We start from the raw sequence: 20,997 nt of genomic DNA, 5'->3' as shown, positions 1-20,997 counted from the left end.
TGTGTTGGCCTCCACACTAGGCATGGAGCCTACTTAAAAAATATACCATGGTTTTGGGGGTGCCTGAGTGGTTCAGTCATTTGGGCATCTGACTCTTGATCTCAACTAAGGTCTTGATCTTAGGGTCATGAGTTCAAGCCCCATGTTGGGCTCCATTATTAAAAAAATAAAATAAAATAAAAACAAATAACAACAGAAAACCCAGGATGGTATTGGCACCAAAATGGATACACAGAACAGAATAGAGAGTCCAGAAATAAACCTACAATTACATGGTCAACTAATCTTCGACAAAGGAGGCAAGAATACGCAGTGAGAAAAATAGTCTCTTCAACAAATGCTATTGGGAAAACTAACAGCTACATGCAAAAGAATAAAATTGGATCACTTTCTTACACCATACACAAAATTAACTCAAAATGAATAAAAGACATAAATGTGTAACCAGAAACCATAAAAAAATCCCAGAAAAGACAAGAGGCAGTAATTTCTTTGACATCACCTGTAGCAACATTTTCTAGAAACAAGGAAAACAAAAGCAAAAATAAACTACTGGGACTTCATCAAAATAAAAATCTTCTACACAGCAAAGGAAATAATCAGCAAAACTAAAAGACAACATACAGAATGGGAGAAGACATTTGCAAGTGGTATATCTGATAAAGAATTTGTATCCAAAATATATAAAGAATTTATACAACTCAACACCAAAAACCCCCAAAAAAATCCAATTAAAATAGGCAGAAAATATGAACAGACATTTCTCTAAAGAAGACATACAGATGACCAACAGACACATGAAAAGACGTTCAGTATCACTCACCATCAGGGAAATGCAAATCAAAACCACAATGAGATATGTCCTCACACCTGTCAGAATGGCTAAAATAAAAAACACAAGAAACAACTGTTGATGAAGATATGGAATAAAAGGCACCCTCATGCATTATTGGTGGGAATGAAACCTGGTGTAGCTACTGTAGAAAACATCATGGAGTTTTCTCAAAAAAATTAAAAATAGAATTACCATATGATCCAGTAATCACACTACTGGATATTTACCCAAAGAATATGAGAACATTAATTTGAAAAGATACATGTACCCCTACGTCAACTGCAGCATTATTTACAACAGCCAAATTATGGGGGCGCCTGGGTGGGTCAGTTGATTAGGCGTCTGTCTTTGGCTCAGGTCATGATCCCAGAGTCCCAGGATGGAGCTCCGCATCAGGCTCTCTGCTCAGTGGGGAGTCTATTTCTCCCTCTGCCCCTCACCCCATTCTCATGCTCTCTCTCTCTTTCTTTCAAATAAATAAATAAAATCTTTAAAAAAAAAACAAACAAATGAAAAAAACAACAGCCAAATTATGGAAGCAATCCAATTGTTATCAATAGATGAATGGATATATATACACAATGAAATATTAGTCATAAAAAAGAATGAAATATTGTCATTTGCAACATGAATAAATCTAGATGGTATAATGCTAAGTGAAATAAGTCAGTCAGAGAAAGACAAATACCATATGACTTCACTCATCTATGTAATTTAAGAAACAAAAGAAAGAAAGAAAAAAGAGACAAAAAAAATCCACTCTCTTAACTATAAAGAATAAACTTATGGTTACTAGAAGGGAGATGGGTGAAGGGATGGTTGAAATAGATGATGGGGATTAAGAATACACTTATCATAATGAGCACTGTTTAATACGTAGAATTGTTGAATCACTATATTATACACTTGAAACCAATATAACACTGTATGCTAATTATACTGGAATTAAAATTTAAAAATGAAAAAATAAAATAAAATACTAGCTGATAGTGTTCAGTGACTAGGATACTCTGTTTAAAAGGAAAGGAACATAACAAATGCAAAACAGACACCACAGTGGCTTTTTTCAAGTTGAAAATCTTCCAGCAGCAAGAGTAAAAGATACAGATTCACTATGTTTAAAAGAAGGGCCTGCCTTTAGGAAAACAAATGACAGAATTCATCAGAGCCACCAATGGATTTGGTGTTTGATACAGTACAGGTAAAACGCCAGAACCAGCCACCCAGTTTATGACTGAGTGAATGCTTGGAAAAAATTCAAAATGTAGATACCTGACTTTAAACTCCTGGGTCAAGTTTCAACCACAGATATTTTTTTTCTTTTTTTTTTTTAATTTTATTTTTTATAAACATATAATATATTTTTATCCCCAGGGGTACAGGTCTGTGAATCACCAGTCAACCACAGATATTATAAGCTGACTTTGTCACAACTAAAATTCCTTCCACAGAATGGATATTTTATTTTGAACTTAAATGAAACTTTTTAAAAAGTCTCAAAAAAGTTGGTGGATATTTTTCTTCCTTAAGAACACCAATGAAAAATTTACTAATAGACTTATAAATTAGGGTGATAGAATGTCAGCTTTGATAAAAATATTAATTAAAAGAAAATTGACTATTGACATTTCTGCAAGTGCAAGCTAGTAGATCAAACACAACCCCAAAGAAAGAGAAAAAGTCAAGGTAATATTGTACATGAAAGTGGGTTAAAAAAGTTTTTGAATAAGCAAAGATATATGAAGTTGCAGACCTATGGACTTTTATGCTTATAGAAGATCTAAAATAAAACCATCTAAAACTTAAGTGGCAAGAAATATGTAGAAACAACATATTAGGTAGCAATCGGCATTACTTAATATAGAACAGACCAATGTACATAGTCTCCTTTGAAAAGTGGCAGATCATATAAGTAAAGGGAATAAGGATATATAATCTACTATACATTTAGCAATTTTTAAACTTCTACCATGAACTATGTAGTACCATTTAAGAACAATTCTAGATTTTATAGTAAACAGGTGGCTGGAATGTGACACCAAAAAGTAGTTCACTATACACCAGAATAAATTATAGGTATTTAAAGACCAAAATATATAAAATATAATCATTTAAAAACTAATTGAATATATATTAAAGCTGTAGGAAAAAAATAGAAGCAATTTGAAAACGCAAAGAAAAAAAGGAAAATGACTTACTATATCACCCTCAAATGAACTTTCCTCTGAATATCAAAAACATTACCAAAATAAAGACAAATTATTGAATGGAAAAAAACAATGGCAAATAATATGACAGACACCAAATGACCATTTTTAGTACACACCAAGATCACTAACATACCAACAGGAAAATGGGTAAAGAATTGATAAAGACAATAGAATTAAGGTCTGGTTTCTACTGAGGTCTTGTTTGAGTCACTGCTTTGATCTCTTATGTATATTTGTCACCTACTGTCACATAAAAAATTAACTCAGTAGCTTAAAACACCAAACATTTTCATCTCTGTTTCCATGAATTAGGAACTTAAAAGCAGTGTGTCTGGCTGGGGCAGCAGCCATCTGAAGGCTTGACTGGGGCTGAAGTACCCATTTCCAAGATAACTTACACACATGGATATTTACGGCAAGCTGCCTCAGTCACACCACATTAACCTCTCCATGGGCTCCTTGAGTATCTTCACCACAAGACAGCTGATTTCTCCCAGAATAAATGATCCAAGAAAGAACAAGAGGGAGGCCACATGTATTTCAGGACCTAGCCTCAGAAGTCACACTCTGTCATTTCCACAACATCCTACTGGTTACATGGGCAGTCCTACCCAATGTGGGAAAGGACTAAATTGGGGATTGAATGTCATAAGACTATTGGTTAATAATAGAAAATGTAAATCTTTCCCTCATTCACTAAATACTTATTAAGTCTATACTGTCCAAAGTGCTAAGTGTTACTCCGATAAAACCAATTCATAACAGTAAACCTCACAGTCACAAAAAACCTTAGCAATAATAGCACATTTCAAAATGGGGCAAGAATGAGAAATGTAGTTCCCAAGAGGCCCAACTTCTGTGGGCCACCACACTCATGGGAAGTTCAGAACTCTATTCAATGGACAGAGGACTATCCACAAATATCAGGATATCTCTGCCCAACACCAGACTTGTCCTAAGCATGTCAAAAACAAATTTCCAAACAGAGCCAATAGCTTTCTAGCTAGGACCAACACAAGAGTTATCAACACAAAAGGTTTAGATCTGAAACCTGTACAGTTTCTCTAGATTGTTTAAATTCAACTCATAAAACTTGAAAGTCTAAAATTTCATCCTATGTACCAAAAATGACATTTTTTGTCCACCAACCCTAAAGTGGATATTTTACTTTGTCTACTGTCCAATCAACAAGTATTTATTGAGTAGCTGTTAGATGTCAGGCATTACACTAGTTCTGGGGAAATACACAATGGCTTCATAAGAGAAACAGTCCTTGAGCAAGCAAACAAATAAATAAGTTACATAATACAACTTGCTAGGCCCTAAGAACGAGGACTTTAAGTGCTCTCAATTCACCAAATCCAGATTGTTCTTCTTAGGATCTTGCAGTCTGACCATACTCAGGCAGATCAACAAATACAAACACTATAGCAAATGCACAAACATTTCTCATTCTGTGAAGAGCAGTCCCAGTTAAAGAATACTTTGCTTAGAAATTCTTTTTGCCCCTTAAATATTCCAAGATTCCAGATATTCTAATGTTGTAAGCAATAATGACTATTATTATATAGTATTAACAATTTAGGATATAATTTTTCGTTAATATTAACTCATTAAAAATAAGATGATAGCTTATGATGTTGTATTATTATACTGTGTTAATAACAGCTTACTTATTAAGCATTATGAAATTATCCTGGACCTATTGGATGACAGTAAGGCTGAATCAAAAAGCAAAAGGGAGAGTCCCTCAAAATGGGGTAATAGAAATTAGAGGAAAGGGGCAAACTGTACAAAGCCTTAAGGCCTCTGATACGGAGTTTGGATTTCATGCTCATGGAATGGGGAAACCAACAAAAGATTCTCAAAAGGCAAGTGACAAGGTCAGCTTTGAATCTGAAGTTCACTTCATACTGCATTAGACCCATGTATGTATTTATGTGATAGCTGCTAAGAAGTGAGGAGGGCAGTCAGGGCCAAGGAACCAGTCAGCCTGACTTGGCTCATAGAGAGATCAGACCCTTGGCATTAGAATAGAGCCATTTATACTTGGGTATGAAATAAATGCAGCTATTGCTACTGATGGTTCGTTTGTCCTCATTTACTCAAAGTGAAAGGTCTTCTCTTCATGACTCATCCACAAATCCTGCTGATCCTCCTAATTAAAAAGTTCTCAAACAAGTTGATACATTAGTTATTATAAACCCAAACACACCGGGTATAAATCCTTCCTACCACCCATACGCATGCCAGGATTTCACTGCTGCATCTTTCATCATGATGAGGGAGTTTCTTCAATATAATTTTCATGACACCATCTGCCATGTTCTTCTCTCAAATTTTTTTTTGGTGGGATGACTGCTCAGTGATTATGAATATCATATCTGGCATCTTTTAAAAATAAATCCTTGATAGAGACTCAAGAGGAAAAAGGAGTCATAAAACTTATCAACTGCAAATCTATGGACCATACACTTAGGAATGCACTGTGGGTTAGTCTTTTTTAATAAAAAAATCAATAATGCTGCTAAAAATGGAAATAAACTGCATTTGTGGTCACCTTCATTTTCAGCAAATTGACTGAGTCATTCTTGCAACCCTTTTAAGCATCTCACCTTTTCGTCAGTATAGTTGGTTACACATTGTGAACCCGTAGAAGGAGAAAGGACAATTCTGAAAATTAAGTTGTCTCTCCGTTAACCTTGAAACCATCTGTCCGAGGCCTCTGATGCTCAGTCTCCACTGAGATAACTTCTCTAATTAATCCAAACACATGGTTTAGTCACATTACGTAACATTATATATGGCCTATGGCTCAAATCCATTAGCAAATAGACATGTATCTTACTTGTTTTTTTTTCCCTTTCCCACCCAATACCACCCCCCAAAAAGCTTATATGGACAAGGAGTTGGGTGCAAGGAAATTTATTGTGGAGATACTCCAGCAAGCAGCAGTTAGGGAATGGAGAGAGGGAGACAAAAAAGTATGAGAAAATGAGGTGTTGGTAACCATAGCGGGCAACTGATGTTCAGTGAAGCTGGAGACTAACTCTTAAGAGACCATGTCGACTATACGGAAGACATTTTCTCTCTAGAACAAAGGTAGAGACCTTTATCCTATTTTTCATGGGGTGAAGTTTTCCCCTGGGTGCATTAAGTCCTCCACAATTCTGTGCAGCTCAAAATAAAAGAGCTTCAGAGACTTCAGAAAAAGCCTTGAGGCAGAACAGAGAGAAGTGGAAGGCCCTCAGGCTGAAATGTGGACATCTTGCATGGGAACCTATCCAGCAGGGCAGCACCAGAATTTAGAGGTAGGTCAAGGGAATGTGGCACAGGATGCAAAAAGTGTCTGCTATAGCACAGGAGTGATGTCACCAGTGATAACAATAAAGTATGAGCAATCTTTTCTTAGTTCTTAGTGTTACAAAGAGACTAACTGATCATCCGGCTAAGTCTAAGAATTGTCCAGTAGGTATGAAATGAGCTCATACTGAGCACTAGCTAAATAGTATGGAGCAATACAAAAGTTAAAGACAAGTGCCCAACTTTCAAGGATTTCACAGTCTGGTAGGGAGCACCAGCAGTCACAAATAAATGAATATAGGACTGCTGGTTCTGACTATAAAGGCAGAAAAAGTGAAAGTATAATAAAGTTGTTAAGAGATTCCATTCTGGAGTCATACACACCTAGGTTTACATCTAAGCCAGGATCTGCTCGGTGACTACCCTGAGGACAAAATGCTTACTCTCTGTGTGTCATAATATCTTCATGTTAAAAAAAAAAAAAAAAAAGGAAAAAGAAAAATAATAGCACCTGCTTAATGAAATTCAGAATTAAATGTATATAAATTACTAATCACTGCCTGGTATGTGAGTATTTGGTAAATTTTCATTATTTTTGTGAAAGTTAAGTAGAAATTTAATAGTAGAATAAGTGTAGGGAAAAGGATCTCATCTCCATGTCAGACCCTTTCTCTCTCTCTCTTTTTTAAATATTTTATTTATTTATTTGACAGAGAGATCACAAGTAGGCAGAGAGAGAGGAAGGAAAGCAGGCTCCCAGCCGAGCAGAGAGCCCGACGTGGGGCTCGATCCCAGGACCCTGGGATCATGACCCGGGCCCAAGGCAGAGGCTCCAATCCACCAAGCCACTAGGCACCCCCCTTTCTCTTTTTTAAAAATAGATTTTGTTATAGCCCCTGTTCTAGTGCCATTTTCCCTCTTCTAGAAGCTATATTATCTAAGAAACTACTTATATTAAAACAAGAAGGCAGGCATTTAAAGGTACAGATATATGGCACAAAAATGCATGGCTACTGGAGCAATAATAACCTAATTTCAAACCCATACATCTTGCCACTGCATGACTTGGATAAACTTCTGAAGCACTCTGCCATTGGCTTTCTCATCTATAAAATGGGGACACTATTATTTGCCTCAAAAGGCCACTGAGAAGATTAAATGAGAGTGTCTTCAAAGGGTTCCCAACACATTTTTAGACCCTTAAAAGTGTTATTACTATTCACCACTCATTCAACAAACACTTATTAGGTATCTACTACTTATAAGGCACTACACTAGGCTTTGGGTAATAAGAAGACAAAAGGCGTGAATAAAATATGGTCCTAACAGACAAAAGTCCTATACGTTAATGTAGTTAATACTATTTAAACAAATCTGGTCATTAAATGGTACCCAAATTAGTAAGTTACCCTAACACCAAATGCTATTACCCTAATATTAAGGAAAGGGAAGTTGGGAAAGAAGGAAGGTAAGAAGCAAGGGAGGGAAGGAACTAGACCAGCTAGCTCTGAGATGGGTTTTCTGGAAATACAAGATAATGAGAGCCATCTAAATTCATATCCTTTCTATGGGTAACCAGAAAAAGCCTGTAATATGAACCAAACTCAGAGAAGTTTTCTCTGACAAAGGGCTAAGAATATATAAAGTCAATCCTACTTACCCTGGTCTTGGAACATGTAATAACGCTGCTCTTTCCCAATCTTTTAGTCAGGTAAAACCAGGATGAAAATTCCATCCATGACAGCTGCAAGGGAAATGATATAAGTCTGGGTAGAGAGGAAAAAAAGAACGGCGTGTTCATGGGGATTGCTCCCTAGCTAAGGTGCACATGAGGCCTCACCTCTTCCCTAAGTCACTGCCTTGCCAAATAGGGGCTCTCTAAAGAGGAGGATCTAAGACAACATCCCAATTTTATTACATCTCAAAAATGGGTCTCAGGATGAGGATGGTCTTCACAGGTCTGAGCTCCTCCCTGGCTCAATAACACTCCTTCCTGATATTTGCAGAACACTTCATAGTTCACAAGTCATTTCAAGGTCATTATCTCACTTAATTCTCACAAAAAACTATGTGTGATATGAGGCTTTTCACCTTCATTTCATAGATGAACAAGCTGATACTTAGAAAGCCTAAGCAATCTGTTTGAGGTCCTACACCAAGATGCGGAAGAGCTCAGACTGAAACCTAAGTTTTCTGGTCCCACTTCCAGGTTATTTCTCATATTTGCATGTGGCCTCTAAGGAAAGGTGAGGGGCAATCATTGGAACTGGGTGGCAGTGACAACAGGAAGTAATTTGTCCTCAGAGAACTTGAGAGACCTCCCTCAAATCAGAATTCCTAACTAAAGAACTGTGGTGACTCCAATTCTGTGCCATCGCTCTGAAGTCCTTTATGAACATGGAGTCTACTCCATGAAGATCACCATTAGATTCAAGACAGTAAAATTCATTTGAAACTAATTGGTGAATAATGTAGTTGCTAAGGTTTATGAGCCTTGCACTAACACTAATACAGAGGTACAGTGTCAACACTAAAACTGTAACCACTGACAAAACAAGCCTTCTGTGGAGAAAAGGGAGACTTTCTTCCTTGGCCTAGAGGCAAAAACATCATTAGACAATTTCAAGAGTGACAAAATCACTTTTGCTTGCGTGGTCTTAAAGAGTGAATAGAAAGAATAACTCCACCCTTAAAATAATTAATTATTTGAAATGGGACAAGGGGGAAAAGTGTGTAATTCTCTAGTTAAATTGCAAGCATTTACAAAAGAAGGTGTGTCTCTATAATAAAATGTCCTCAGAGGATGGTCAGAGACAAGAGGGAAATACAGAGCCCCTATACACGCAACCTTGCATATGCAATTGTCTGTGACCACTGCAGGGTGCCAGAGAAAATGTGATTTTAAGTAAAAAAGGATTAACCCCTCTAGTGCACCTATCAAAAGGTGTTATCCTCCTATCTACCTCCCAGATAGCTGAATGGATCAATCCATTGAGTGTTTAGGAAAATCTACTACAAAACAACTATTTTGATTATTGCTTGGTTGGTATTGAGTTCTTCTTCTTAAGTGTATTGACTAAAAGAAACAAGTGTTTCTAGAGGTCAGTCCTAGACAGTGTCAGCAATCGCTGGCATCCCCACTGAGAAGGATCTCATATTCACACTTCCTCTAAAGCCTCACAGTCCAACACAATCCCATAAACTACACATAGGCATTGGACACAAAAAAATGTGGCTCATCTAATTGACACATAAACACACTAAGTGAACTACATCCCAGATTTTGAAGACTTAGCATGCAGATAATATATCTCATTAACAATTTCTACATTAAATACATGTAAAAATTATAATATCTTAGATACACTGGGTTAACGAAATAGATTATTGGATTATACTTTAAAAATTAATTTCATCTGTTTGTACTTTCAAAGTGTGGCTACTAGAAAGGTAAAATTACAAACATAGCTTGCATGTGTGACTTGCATCCTATTTCTACAGGACTGTGCTGCTCTGGAGGGTATATCCTTAGTCCCTAAAAATCCTTAGTCCCTAAAAATCCTTAGTCCCTAAAAATTCTATCAAGACATTTAGGTAAGTTTAAAAGAAGAGGATATAAATGTCATGTTTTAGTGCCCTTGAGTTCAGGTAAGTTGGAAATGTCTTACTTGCTCTTCAATATGCTTTGAAAGTAAAAAGATGCAAACCATTGTGTTTGTTTGCCTGGCTATTTGAGACAGTTTGAGCTTTCACTGTTTCTAGCAGGAGCTTGTCTGTTTAATGGATCTGTAGGACTCAGCATAGCATGATGGGGCATGTGAGTGTTTAATTGTGACCCTTGAGAATGCTTATACCTCAGCTGTTAGAATGTGGTGCTGAAGAGTCTAAGGTTAAGGGTTCAATCTACATCCACATACACTTAGCTCAGCTTTTTGTGAACCAGGGATGTGTTCCCCACCTGGGCTTGCTTTCTTATAAATGTTCACTACTGGTGACAATAGGAGCCCATAAATAATGGTACTGTATGTTCTTCAAATCCATTTTCACTACTCCAACAAGAAGTTCAGTTTTATCCCTTGGGGGAAAACATCAAATGTGCCTTTTTTTTTTTTTCATTCTAAAGGAAAGCATATTGTCTTCCTTTGTTTAAAAATACATTTTTAGGAGTCCCTGGGTGGCTCAGTCAGTTAAGCATCTGATTCTTGGTTTTGGCTGAGGTCATGATCTCATGGGTTGTGGGATCAAGCCCCATATCAGGGTCTGCATTCAGAGGTGAGTCTCCTTGAAGATTCTCTCCCTCTCCCCCTCCCCATTCTCTTTCTCTCTCCCTTTCTCTCTCTCAAATACATAAATAAATCTTTTGAGAAAAAAATAGGTTTTTAAAAAGTATATAAGTTTCAAAGCCACAAAAAAGGTAAAAACTTATAAAAGTTATTGGGTCCATTCCCTCATCAGCTTCCAAAAAAAAGAAAAAACATTTTCAAGATACAAAATGTCCCAAGCTAAGTCCTACCTATCTAGGAGACTTAGAAGATTGTAGTGGGAAGCATTTACTTATGTACTATACCTTCATATCATTTTTCAAAACTTACTATTAAGTAACAGTATATTACATGACTTTTGTCCTTCAGATTGCCAAGAGGCAGCGGCCAACAGTGCTTTGTGATAGAAAGAGAGATCTAGAACACTGGCCTGACTTTACACTGATGGCTCCAGAGCCTGGGACAATTCATTTTCCTCTCTGGTTCTGAGTGTCCCCCTCTATAAAGTCAGAGCTTAGATTCACATTTAGTCTAATTCCAAAGCACCTTGACTGACCACTGTGAACAGCCAAATTAGATATTAACTTTTGTCAAATCAATTTTTTTTCTGTTCATCTTCAAGAGCAATAGGTGTGACACCTCATGAATTTGGCTGACCTTCACTTTCAACAGCTGTGACAGATAACTTTGGAATAGGCTCCTGTCTCCAGTGGCTTTTGCACCTGTGGTCTGGCTAGCTTAGGCTTTCTGTTTTCTGCAGCTCTGGCAGCAGGCTGGAAGTGAGAACAGTTGAGTATGGTGTTCTCTGAGTTTCCTCCCCCTGGTGATTGAGCCAGGAGATACCTAAGGGTCTTGTTGACAGCTAAAGCTTTCTCTCCTGTACCTTGGCTCAAAATATTGTCCTGGGAATTACTGTGGCTGGGGCTAGCTAAAGATGTGCCTTCTGAAGTGAAGGCTGACCTTTTATTAAACACCAAGCAACAAGAAGGCTAGAATAAAATTGTTCTGTCATAACTTACCAGCTTTAATAGATCCATAGAATTTGGACAGCAGATGCTAAAATGATTTTAAGAAATAACACCGATTGAGCACTTACTATAGACTAGACACATTAGTATAATATGTGGATTTCAAAATTAATCTTTATAACAAGTCTATGTAATGTAATAGGTAGTATTATTATTGCTATTTTGCAAATGTGGAAACAGGTTTAGAAAGAGTAATTTTCAAATCAAATCTCAGCTCCTGAGTGACAGAGGTGGGATTTTAAAATAGATAGATCTGTTTGATTACAAAGCTCAGACAGGCACCTACCTACTTTACCATCAGGATAGTTTTTTGGAGCTCATTTTTTTTTTCTTTTTCTTTTTTCTTTTTTTTTCTTTTTTTTTTTTTTTTTTACAGCTTTATAAACATATATTTTTATCCCCAGGGGTACAGGTCTGCGAATCGCCAGGTTTACACACTTCACAACACTCACCATAGCACATACCCTCCCCAATATCCATAACCCCACCCCCTCTCCCAACCCCCTCCCCCCATCAACCCTCAGTTTGTTTTGTGAGATTAAGAGTCACTTATGGTTTGTCTCCCTCCCAATCCCATCTTGTTTCATTTACTCTTCTCCTACCCCCTCAACCCCCCATGTTGCATCTTGGAGCTCATTTTGAAGCAAACATTCAACTGAGGTTGCTTGACTTGATCACTTCTTCTGCCTGGGATGCCTAAACATCTTAAACAGTTGTGCATTCGTTCAAGTCCATTGAGAAGCAGGCGCCAAGACAGATTAGACACCACTATTTATTTCCAAACTTCCTTCCACTTCTGTTATTTTGTTTTCTTTTCAAGGGAATTGCTGGCAGGAAGAGGCACACACAAACCTCAGCAGGGAGCAGACAATTCACAAATTTCTACAATTCAATCTTCAGTGCCAGTAGGCATCAGAGAGTAAAGTTTCCCTGGGTATGCCCCTGAAAATCTCCTTCGAATGAACTGAGAGACCTGAGACATTTCTGCATTTATGCTCATCTGTCTATTTTTATCCTCTAAATTCATTCGATGTCTGCTCTTTCTTCCAGAGGTAACTCACATCACACTATAGCACCATGAACCATAAATCATTCTGAACAGAACTCCACTTCTGGGGCACATCAAAGATGACTCAGGGGATCCACCTTTAAAAATAACCCACCAATGTGTATTTTGGTGATCTACTCCAATATTTATAGCCTGACATAGGGGACAATCTTAGCATTCACCCATATTTCCAACACCCCCATATTTCACTCAGCTTTCCAGAACTCCCTTTGGAATTTCATCTTGCAAGACAGAGTTTATAAACAGCAAAAGAGATTATAAGAAATCATGTTTACCAGAAGCTCAACTAGAGGAACAGCTAAGGATAAAACACGAAGCTTATTAATAAGCCCTCCAACCCTCAGATCTGATGGCTTTAGATCCGCTAAGCTAACCAACCCGCATTGAGTATCCTGGTCTCCTCCATTGTATTTCTCAGATTAAGGACACCTCCCTGAACCTCCCTCTAAGCTAAGATGCTTGCCAAGAGCCTAAGGCTCACACTAAAAAATGATGGAGGGCTGCTGAGACAATTTTCCCCAATCACAGCAATTTCACCAGGCCCAGAACTTACCAGACCTGGACTCTCATTTAGAGAGGCAGCTGGTGTACTGAAAAAAGCATTCACTAACAACAGCTACTAAATACTACGTACCAGGCATTTTATATACATTATCTCCATTCAACCTAAGGAAGTAGGTATGATTATCCCCATTGTACAGTTGAGTGATTTGAAGATTAGAGAGCATCCAGGATTTACCCAAGGTCACACATGTAGTGCCTGATGGAGCTATGACACAGATGAGCTCTTTCTGATTCCACATAATTCTGCTATATTATTATCACCTCCAAATAGAAGGCAGGCAACTTGGTATGAGTCCTAGAAGTGTCAGCTGGGTAGCACCTGACAAACCTTAACTTAATCTTACTCTGGATCTTAACTAGTTCAGCTGAAGAATGGAAATAATGTTTTGAGTTCAGTTTAGGATACAGTCCCAGGAGTCAAATTAGCTGAATTTAAAACAGAGTTGAGTACCTTGAAGAATTTGATTAGGTTTATCACTAAAATGAGAATAACAGCAGTTACCTACCTCAAAGGATACGGACAGGCTTAAACAAGACAAAATATGTAGAATGTTAGACATTGGCATATGATAAGCAATCATTACCATCATCATCTGATTTTTTTTCTTCCTATCTTATGCCACAGGATGTTTTTGAAAATGGGAAAACATTTAAAAATGTGGTTAAAGGATAAAGAGCTACACAAACCTAAAGAAATAGTACTATAACTTAAGGCCCATGACTTATAGATAAGGATTCAGCTGGAATTGGGAGAAAGTTCTGCCTCCCCACTGAAACTTTAGGAGTCTGCAATCTTACCCATTCCCACTTAAACATATCAAAATCCTCTACTCTGTACTTATGTACAAATGAAATGGAGCTACTTGGTGACAATCTAAAAACTTCATGTTTTAAAATAGTTTTCACCTTTGCCTGGCATAGAGGGTATATAGACTCCGTACATTATGGCATTTACCTGCATATAGGACAAGAGCCCAAATGCCATGATACCTAGTATCTGATATCTCAGTCAAGGATAAAGTGTGGAAATTGTCAAGAGTAGAAAAGTAAAGATATAAATATCTCTATCTGAGAAAAAAAGCTTACAGTAGTCACAGAGTGTAGTAGTTTGGTGCCTGACTGCCAAGGTTCAAATCTCAGCAAATCTGTTTATCAGTGTCCGTTTCCTTGTCTGTAATGTCCACCTACTAACAGTATCTACTTTATAGGGTCACTAAGTGACATAAAGCACTTAGCATAGAGTAAATATTGAAAAAGTAATAGATATGATCATACAAAAGATACTATGTATTTCCTGAGATACAATGTTGTTCCTAAAAATGTTTCCTCCAACCTCTGGTGAAAGTTTTGGTGATGATAATGTTATACCAGAAAAGGTCTGAAACTGGGAGAAAGCTGTGAAAAGAGTTACAAGAAGGTGTTGTGCCCCATGTCAGTAAGACTTTGTCACAAACTTAAGAGCTCTTGTTTGGCTCTCTAGCCTCCTATGGATAATCAAGTTACTGAATGCAGCCCAGACTTTTTCTTCTTTTTAGTCATCCCAGGCTAGGCCATGAGCACAGAAAAGGGATTCTTGGCCCTAGTACTAGAGCCCATCTTTTTTTTTTTTTAAGATTTATTCTTTATTTGGTGGGGGAGGGGGGTGTCATACATGTATGGGTGAGTGAGGGGAGGGGCAGAGGGAGAGGAAGAGAGAGAATCCTTGGACTCCCCACTGAGCTCAGAGCCCAATGTGGGGCTGCATCCCAGATCACTGAGATGATGACCTGAGCTATAATCAAGAGTCAGCCACTTAACTGACTGGGCCACCTAGGTGCCCCACCAGAGCCCAACTTATAACTCAACACAGTGTAACTCTAAACAGATTTTGGAGGCAAAGTGCCTAGATTTCAGTCTGAACTCATCAGCTTGCTATGAATTCAACCCTAAGCAAGTTTTTTTTAACTTGCTAAGACTCTCTTTTCCCATCTGTAAAATGTGGATAATGAAATCCATTTCACAGGGACACTAGGAGAATTCAATGAGATAATGCCCATGTCCTAATCTCAGAACATGCGAATATGCTGTGTTACATGGCAAAAAGGATGTTGCACATGGAATTAAGGTTGCAGACCTTAAAATAGGAAAACTGTCTTTGATTATCTGGGTGGTATCAATCTTATCACATGGGCCCTTAAAAGTAGAAGAGGAAGGCAGAAAAGTCAGTAAGAGATGAAATGGCAGGAGAGTTCCAAAGCATGAAAGGAACTTAACTTACCATTGCTGGCTCTGAAGATGGAGGAAGAAAGCCATAAACCAAGATATACAAGCGGCCTCTAAAAGCTGGGAACACCCCTCATCTGACAGCCAGCAAGAAAATAAGGACTTTAGTCCTACAACAGCAGGAAACTGAATTCTGCCAAGAACCTGAATTGGCAGGAAACAGATTTTCCCCTAAAGCCTCCAGAAAGGAATGAAACCATCCCAACATCTTGATTTTAGCTCCATGAATCCCTCATGTTACACTGTTGACCTGTATTGAGAGAAAATTTGTGTTGTATTAAGCTGCTAAATTTGTGGTAATTTGTTATCATAACAAGGAAAACACATAGAATGTGTTTTACACAAAGTAAACACTAATGAAAATCCAGCAACTCGATGACAGTGCTGATGTTGATGATGAAGAGGATGACAACAACGAACTTAGGTTCCATCTGAAATATGAAAGTTAAACCTGCAAATGATCACAAGATTAACTATTATGGAGACCCTCCTATAGGTATGATATCATATTAAATGCTTTCTATGTAGCAAATTATTTTATCCAATTTTCACAACTAGCCTATGAAGTAGATGTGATTATCCCCCTTTCCCAAGATGAAATTGGAGTTCAGAGAAGAAAAGTTCATTCATCTCATACTGAATTCTGCTCTGAGGAATTTGTGTTCTGTAGAAGTTATCAAGGACATAAGACATTTCTAAGTGGGAGGAGGGGAAAATTCCTAATGTCTCAAAAGACAGAAACACAGCACAAAGGGTTATTCCTTTAGTGGACAGAGACGCTTACGCAGCCCTCTATATCCATGCCTCAAACGATGCAGTTGGAGTTCTTTGAAGTCAAGTGGAACAGGGAGAGGTACATAGAAACATTAGAACTTACAATTGTTTAAGAGACAAAATAATTGTGCTGTTTGAATAAGACTGTCCTGACCATGTACCTGCTGAGAGCCCAAAGCATGTGAGTTTTAAATAAGGAAATGAACCCCAATACTCAGCAGCTGAAATGGATCTCAGATGGACTGAAACAGAGTTTAGAAATGTGATCAAATGTGCAGTCTCTTTTGATTGAATTCTAAAGGGATGATTTGATTCTTCTTTTCCCAAGCAGAATACAATTTTAGGTCACTCGTTATATCCCAAGAAAAACCCATGAAAGTATCCTTCAATAAGTAGACCTCACAGAAGTTTCTAAAGCAAACTTTAGACCACTGTTTCTCAATATGTAGTCAACCAACCACCTACATCAAAATTATCTGGACTGTTTGATAGAAATATAGATTCCCGGGCCCCACTCCAGAGGCAGTGAATTTGCAGATGCTCAGAAATCTGTATTTGTAACAAGTTCCTTAAGTGATTCTCCTGCAAATCAGAGTTTGAGAAACCTTTATGTAGAGATCTCAAGGGCTCCAGAGGTAAGTCAGTCCTCAACAATGAGACATTCCACAGCTGGCACCAGGAGAAACACTGAGATAAATGTTATTCCTACCCTGCCTCTAAGATTTTATAGGCAACTAGATACACTGTAGGACAGATATAAGTAATACATGGAGGGATCAGTAGATAGCTCTGGAAACATGGAAACAGAGCAGCTAATTCTGGCTGGGGCTCTCCTTCCAGGATTTCAGGAAGAGGTCATTCAGGCAGAGACTCAGAATGAGATCAGCAGCTTATGGGTAGAATGGGAGAAGAACAAGCTCCACAGGGAGTGAAGGGGACCAAGGTGAACGGGGCATGAAGGCATGTCCAGGATACGGTGCACAGACCGTATATAGAAGAAAGGTCCTCAAAGGCTATAAGTGGAAGAGGCAGAAAATTAGTCTAGTTAATGTAGACTAGTCTAGGCATCAGTGATCATAATAACATGAGGGGCAAGGGGCATTTCAAATTTTTAAAGGTATAGTATACATTGGTCTATGGTTTCAAAATGAAACCGGATATGCATTAGTTTGTCACTGCCATAACAAATTACCGCAAAATGAGTGGCTTAAAACAACAGAAGTTTACTCTTTCACAGCTCTGGAGGCCAGAAGTCCAGAATCAAGTGTTGGCAGGGGTGTCCGCCATCTAAAGGCTATAGAAGAGAATCTTCCCCTCGCCTCTTTCAGCTTCTGGCAGCTCTAAGCACTTCTTGCTTTCTGGCTATCATGACAATCTCTGCCTCTGTCTTCACAAGGTCTTATCTTCCCCCTGTGTCCTCTCCTCTCTGTCTTTTATAAGGACATTTTTCATTGCCCTTAGAACCCATCCAGATAATCCAGGATGATCTCATCTTGAGATACTTAATTACCTGTGCAAAGACCCTTTTTCCAAAATCAGGTCAACATTCACGATGGGTAGGACATGGACATACTTTTTCAGGCATCACCATGCGACCCACTATAGGCTACCATAAGATAGTGTAATATAGAATAGTTTTTGAAAGAAGACCTATGGCTTATTTGGCACACTTGTTAGTGTCTAAAATGGTGATAATAAATATTTTATAGGGTGGTTGTGAGGATTAGAATAATAATATTTACCTTGGATAGCTAGCATATTAACCGGTGCATAGTAACGGGTGCATAGTGGATTTTCAATTAATTGAAGCTTATGTTAATAGTATAAAAGACCAATACTGTGTGAGATCTGTTAGAGAGGCTCTACAGTTTGGGGGTTAAATGCATACACAGGGTTGAGAGATGAATCCCCTGGGTGCGATTCTTATCTCTATACTGGCCTGTGTGACTTGGGTAAAGTGATTTAGCCTCTCGTGTTTTTTTAATATATGAAGTTTGTAAATGGAGTTTATAATATTAACTACACAAATACATTGTTGCCAGGTTTAAAAAAAGAAAAAGTTAAGTCTGGAAAACACTCAGCCCAATGGCTGGGACATAAAAAGTCTGCTACTTAATGATTATGAGGATGAGTCAGAGGACCACATCTGAGAAAGTCCAGTTCCTCATACACAGAGACCTAGTGTCTGGAGCATGAGTAAGACACTTTTATATGTGATATACACCTGGGTCTCTGATAAACTGTCATCTTATTATTTTGTGGCTCTGTCCTGGGCAATAAGACTGCCCCTCCAGATGCTCAGGGAGAGGCCTGCTCCCTGGACCATACTCATTACCAAGTTAAGTACAATGAGGATTTTCTGGTGACTTTTGAAGGACAAAAAGGGAAAGAGGAAATGTAGGCTCTATGGAAAAGAAAGCCTGTGTGTAGGTCCTGTAACTCTTTTCATGGGCCTGAGGGAAGGTTGCTACCAGCAGAGCATTCTCACCCCATCATTTAACATTTCCTTCTTGTTATGATACTCATAAAGGAATCCATGTGGAAAAATAGATCTGGGCAACTGACACCTGCTTGGACCAGAGAAGTTACACAGAGCCCCACTGTGAGCAGAAACTAACATGATAACCTACTCTGATACTAGAAGTTCTGTCTCTGCTTCAACAGAGAGGAGGGACTTTGCTCTAAAATTAAAATAATCAAAAGCTAATTAATTATCAGAGTGCCCATGTGAAGGAGATACTGGGCAGCTTTCTCCCTTTCCATTTTATGCTGGGATCAGGGAGGCAGAAAGAAGAGGCTAAGAAGAAAGCATATGGTAAGTCACAGAGAACTTGGTGGAGAACTCAGAAAGTCTTGACACTATCCTAGGCACTGTAGAAGTTTCCAAATATGAAGATGACAAGTTTCCAAAATAAACACAGCTTAAAATATTCAAGGAGATACAAATCATACAGGTGCATCATCTCAGAAGGGAAAAAAATAAATCAAATATGCCTAAACCATACTATAGAAATATTCTAATGATTCAGATCTAGTTAAATACATGGAAAGAAGAGTGACCTACTGGCATCAGTGAGACAGAATAAAGAAATGGTAGAGAGGGACCATATTCTCTTTCAGTGAAGAAAGCCACATAGCAAAGATGCAATTGAAACTGGATTTTTAAACAGTCTTATTGCAGGTCCCTGCCTTCTCATTCAGACACAACAACTCCCTTCACTCAACTCTTTCAATAATTTCTAACTGCTCTCCTTGTCCGTCTCCAATTTTAACCCATTCTTCTCACATCTATCATGTTAACATTCTTCCTAAAAAACACAAGTGGTTAATACACCGAAATAAACCTGCACACATGTCAATGTAATAAGAGATGACAGAAGGGTGATAGGGAGATATAGTGAGTACATAGACCTTTTTACATTTGATAAAGGCAACTTATTTCCTGCAGTTGATAATGCAGAAAATAGAAAAGGCATATTACTTAAAGATAAAAATAGAACCACTAGAAAAACTAACTGAAAAGTTTTCTGGCTACATCCCAGGAGAGAGAGAGTTCTCTGTGATGTCTTTTATCAGACCACTGTTCCCATTCATCAGTGCTCCAACCTCATGACCCAATCACCTCCCAAAGGTTTTACATTCAAACATCCTCACATTGGGTTTCAATGTATAAACATGGGGGAAGGGGCATGAACTCTTTTTTTCCTAATTATGTTCATTTAGCCACTGTACAGTACATAATTTGTCCTTGTTGCAGTGTTCACTGATTCATTAGTTAAGTATAACACCCAGTGCTCATCATAGCACATGCCCTCCACAATACCCATCACCCTGTTACCTCCTCCCCCCACCTTCCCCCACTGATACCCCCAGATTGTTTCTTGTGGTCCATAGTTTCTCATGGTTCATCTCCCCCTCTGATTTCTCCCTCTCTGCATTTCCTTTCCTTCCCCTATGGTCCTCCGTGCTATTGTTTATGTTCCACATATGAGTGAAACCATATAATTGTCCTTTCCTGCTTGACTTATTTCACTGAACATAATCCCCTCCAGTTCTGTCCACGTCAGTGCAAACGGTCGGTATTCATCCTTTCTGATGGCCGAGTAATATTCCATTGTATAAATGAACAACATCTTCTTTATCCATTCATCTGTTGAAGGGCATCTCGGCTCCTTTCACGATTTGGCTATTGTAGACATCGGTGCTATGAACATTGGGGTGCATATGGCCCTTCTTTTCACTAAATCGGTATCTTTGGGGTAAATACTAAGTAGTGCAATTGTAGGGTCATAGGGTAGCTCTATTCTTAACATCTTAAGGAACTTCCATACTGTTTTCCAGAGTGGCTGCACCAACTTGCATTCCTACCAACAGTGTAAGAGGATTCCCCTCTCTCCACATCTTTGCCAGCATTTGTCATTTCCTGTTTTGTTAAATTTTGCCATTCTAACTGGTGTAAGGTGGTATCTCATTGTGGTTTTGATTTGTATTTCCCTGATGGCTAGTGATGTTAAGCATTTTCTCATGTGTCTGTTAGCCATTTCTATGTCTTTTGGGGGAAAGTGTCTGTTCATGTCTTCGGGCACAAACTTTCATACACCATTTTCTTTTGCCTTTTCTACAAAGAGAAAAAGTTACGGAAACAGGCACCAAGGCCTTTTTCCTCCCATTTTTTTCTTTCTAAGAGCAT

General features: G+C 38.2%; 1 long non-coding RNA gene across 1 annotated transcript in view; it reads right to left on the bottom strand.

Moving 5' to 3' along the window:
- The window catches only part of LOC125088656 (uncharacterized), a 171,025-nt gene that overhangs the window by 137,528 nt on the left and 12,500 nt on the right, over positions 1-20,997 (bottom strand). Inside the window, exon 2 of the long non-coding RNA XR_007123750.1 lies at positions 8,009-8,114. This is a non-coding gene — a long non-coding RNA (uncharacterized LOC125088656). The remainder of the gene's footprint in view (positions 1-8,008; positions 8,115-20,997) is intronic.

The sequence above is a fragment of the Lutra lutra genome, chromosome 1 (genome assembly GCF_902655055.1).
Source record: "Lutra lutra chromosome 1, mLutLut1.2, whole genome shotgun sequence".
Lineage (NCBI taxonomy): Eukaryota > Metazoa > Chordata > Mammalia > Carnivora > Mustelidae > Lutra > Lutra lutra.
The sequence above is the reverse complement of the archived record's forward strand: the minus strand, read 5'-3'. Positions and strand labels throughout refer to the sequence as shown.